We start from the raw sequence: 4363 nt of genomic DNA on the forward strand, positions 1-4363 counted from the left end.
ACACACACACACACACACACACAGAGCGGGGCTCAGCCCCACCAGCAGGAGGCAGCAGGGACACACATGTCTCTCCTGGGCCAGCTTGGACAATTTCCCATCACGACCCGGTACAGAGCTGGTGCCCCCGCACGGGGGTGGGCAGCAACCGGGCGGGGCTTTGGGGGCGGGCACAGCGGGGGCGGGGCTTTGGGGGAAGGGGCGGGGTGGGGCTTTGGGGGCGGGGGCATCAGGGGGCTCGGGGAAGGCCGGGGCGGGTCTGTCTGCGGGTGTTTGGAGCCGGGCTCACCCGGGGAGGGGGGCGGGGCTGGGGGCAGCGGGAGTCGAGGGGTGACACGTAGGGGTGCCGGGAACACGTGGATCCAGCCCCCGCACAGAGCCAGACCCGGCCCCGACCCGCTTTGTGCAGGGGGGTGAAAGGGGCGAAGCGGCGCAGCACGTTCCTGCGCGGGGCCGGGGCTCTCTGGGGGGTGGGGATGAGGAGTTGCGCTGGGGGGGAGGTGTCGGGTTGACCCAGGGACCCGCCCTCACCTGGGCTGGAGAGGACGGAGGTGCCCCGGGGCAGGCTGGGAGTTGTAGTTCCTGGCTCGTCTCAGAGCGGAAGTGACAGACAGTTGCTCAGACAACGCCCCCTCCCGGTGCACTCTGGGAAGTGTAGTTCTCTCTCTCTCTCACACGCGGCCTCTATGGGAGGAGGGGCCGCAGCTCATCACTTCGCCCCGCCCCTCCCCGCTCCCTGATTGGCGGAGAGAGCGCAGGACAGAGACTCGGCGCGTGTGGGGAGGCCCCGGTTCCCTCGCCCCGAGGCTTCGCTGCCCCCCCCCGCCCCAGGCGCGCGCTGCGGCCGTTGGGATTCGAATCCCGGGCAGACGCAGCGCGGAGTGAAAGGGCTTCACCCCTCCCCCCCCGTGACCCTCCCACCAGCCCCGCCCCCAGCATCCCCTCCCACACCCTGTCCGCTCTGCCCGGCCTGTCCCTTCAGCCCCCCCCCGTCACCCTGCCCCCGACCTCCTCCTCCTCCCTCTCCCCCCCCCAGCGCCCCACCCCTAATTGATTCCAGCCCATTTCTCCATTGCTGGGCCCCACTTTCCCATCCCCCAACTGCCCCAGTCCATTCCCAGGTGGGGGGTTCCTCATCTCCAATCTCTGCTGCCCCCCAACCTGCTGGGTTCCCCTTTTCAGCCACTGTGGGGTCCTCCAACCCGCCCCCACCCATCCACTCTGGGCTCTCTAAATCCCACATTCCCACAATGCACCTTGGTAACCCCGCCCTCCTCGATCCCTAATCCCCCTAGTCCCTTCCCTTGGGTCCTCCTGGACACCCCAACCCACAGTCCGGCCCCACATACGTCCCAGTCACTCATTCACACGCTGAGCTAGTTCTTCAGGGGCCCCCACTGCCCACCAAACTCCTCCATCCATGAGCCCCGTGGGCCTGTGGCCGGGAAGTGGGAGAAGCTCCCACTTTGGCTGGGCTGGGTGTGGGTGTTAATCTTTTCCTGGCTTGTGTGTGCTGAGCTCACAAAGGCTTTTTGCTCCCTCTGTCCTCCCCTTATGCAGCCCAAGTGGTGGGGAAGGTGACCTGGATGCAGGGAGCCCTGACGTCGCTCTTTGCTCACCCCTCACAGCCCCCTAGGGGGGCACGGAGGAACATTGGGGGAGCAGTATCCGCTCATCACCGCTATCTCCCCCTTCTCTTCCCCTCCCTCCCCCCATGCTCCTATGCCGGGAGGGAGCAGGGAGAAATCTGGGCACCACCCCAAGCAGCACTCCCCTGCCAGCCGGGAGCAGTTTCTGACTTTACACCGGCAGCACACGCCTCTCTGCCACCGTACAGCACCACCCTTGACCACGGTACCCCTGGGCAATTCCCTGGTGGCACCCACCCCTAAGGCTGGCCCTGGCTATGGGCTTCAGAGGGAGTGACCAGACCAGGCGGCCATGGAGAGCTCCAGCCCCTGTTCTCCCCTCCCAGCTTCTAGCAATCAGAGGCCAGGGACATGCTTCCATGCTGATGACAGGTACTGCTCGATAATGATCCAAAGTACCTTCATATTCCTCATCTGAGTCAGATACCACCCACTGAAGATTGATTTTCCTGTCTAGTGGTTCAGGTTCTGTAGTGTCTGCATCAGCGTGTTGCTCTTTAAGGACTTCTGACAACATGTTTCACACCTCGTCCCTCTTGGATTTTGGAAGGCGCTTCAGATTCTTAAACCTTGGGTCGAGCGCTGTAGCTATCTCTAGAAATCTCACATTATACCTTCTTTGTGTTTTGTCAAATTTGCAGTGAAAGTGTTCTTAAAGTGAACAACATGTGCTGGGTCATCACCCAAGACTGCCATAAAACGAAATATATGGCAGAATGCAGATAAAACCATGGAGCAGGGGACATACAGTTCTTCATCAAGGTCTTCAGTCACAAATTAATGCATTATTTTTTTAACGAGCGTTATCAGCATGGAAGCATGTCCTCTGGAATGGTGGTTGAAGTATGAAGGCATATGGATGTTAGCATATCTGGCACGTTAATACCTTGCAACGCTGGCTACAAAAGTGCCATGAGAGAGCCTGTTCTCACTTTTAGGTGACGTATATAAGACACGGGCAGCATTATCTCCAGTAAATGTAAACAAACTTGTTTGTCTTAGCGATTGGCTGAACAAGAAGTAGGACTGACTGGACTCTAAAATTTTACATTGTTTTCTTTTTGAGTGCACTTCTGCAACAGCAAAAAAATATCTACATATGCAAGTTGCACTTTAATGATAAAGAGATTGCACTACAGTACTTTATATTTTACAGTGTAAATATTTGTAATAAAACTATATATAGTGAGCACTGTACACTTCGTATTCTGTGTTGTAATTGAAATCAATATATTTGAAAATGTAGAAAAACAAAATTAAATTAGTATTCTATTGTTTAACGGTGTGATTAAAACAGATTAATCATGATTTTTTAAAAGTTAATTATGCAAGTTAACTGCGATTAATTGACAGCCCTAGATTTGAATGTTTCTGTCCCATGCAGGACAAGCTGGAATATCTGTGTGCAGGGAAAGAGCCTGGGGGGAATTGTGCTGTGAAATTATTTCCTGTTCTGACATGTCCCCAATTGCCCTTTTTGCCCTAACAGGCTGCAGCGCAACATCCATGTTTTGCTCCAGCTCATTCCGTCCTTCCAGGGGCCGGGGAAGGGAAATGGCTGCAGTGGAGCCAGTTGAGGGAGGGATTATCAGGGAGTTGCTGGCGGGTTCCCCTTGGCGGGGAGAAAGGGCAGTAAATACATAGGGGGTGGGAACTTCCAGGAAGGTTGGTCTGGGTGGGAGAGGGCAGGAAATCCCCAGGGTGCAGGACAGGGAGTGACAAACCTGCTGGGATTTGTTTACTGTGAGGCTCCAGCATTTCTCAAATGTGGCCACCAGGGGCTTTTATTGTGGCCACAGCCTCCTGGGCTGTAACTGAGGGAGTGCGGTGGGGCTCAAGCTTCAGGCTTCTGCTCTGGGATGGTGGGTGGCAGGCTCAGTTAAGAAACATGGAACGTAGGCTGGGTGGAGAGAAGTCTATGTAACTCATCCAGTTATTGATATACATGTGACTCAAATATTACCAATCTGTGTGTGTGTCCCCCCGCACACACAACCCCCCCCCCCAACCAACCATCTCCCAAACAGACCCTCAGTCTGGAAAGCATTCATCCCTCATATTGTTAAAAAGATTCAAAGGAAACAGAAGAATCCCAGCTTTTAAAACAATCTTCTAGCAAGACAAAAAAACTCACATCTGTAGACTTGAAAAACACTCCCAAGAAATTTTAACAATATGTTGTTATGAAGAAACCAAAGTGATAAAGAAACCTGATTTTTCAACTACTTTAAAAAAATCTTCTCAAATCAACATCTTTAAAGTGAAACTTTTTTCTGCTTTTTAACCAGACAATTCTCCCCAAAAGGAGAGGCACTGGTCCTGGAGACACTGCAGTGCCAGGTCAATGCATAGGGTGGATAGAGCAAGCTCCTATTCCATCCCCTTGTTTCAAAAATCAATTTAATATACAGTCCTCAAATAAAGGACCTATCAGATACAATTTAGATAATGTTAAACTGATAAGAACAGACACTACGCTTTTGATCTTAGCTCCAAGGAGCCGAGAAGCAATGCTGAGAATTTCGGATGCTAGGCAGCCGCTCTTCCCCCACTGCTTTCTACTTCAGCACGAGGAGCTCCCAGACACGCACCAAACACCATTCACAACACTTGATAACTAGGTAACTCGAAGTGATGATCACTTCCCCGAAATGACTCCACTGGAAGAATTCAAAGCAAGAGCCCTTAACACACAATTCTGTTCAAAGACAGAG

At 53.6% G+C, this 4363-nt stretch overlaps 1 pseudogene; it reads right to left on the bottom strand.

Annotated features, from left to right (window-relative positions):
* Positions 1-3952: 3952 nt before the first annotated feature.
* LOC123361026 lies at positions 3953-4161 on the bottom strand (annotated as a pseudogene).
* Positions 4162-4363: the final 202 nt, after the last annotated feature.

Source organism: Mauremys mutica, unplaced genomic scaffold, assembly GCF_020497125.1.
Source record: "Mauremys mutica isolate MM-2020 ecotype Southern unplaced genomic scaffold, ASM2049712v1 Super-Scaffold_100350, whole genome shotgun sequence".
Classification (NCBI taxonomy): domain Eukaryota; kingdom Metazoa; phylum Chordata; order Testudines; family Geoemydidae; genus Mauremys; species Mauremys mutica.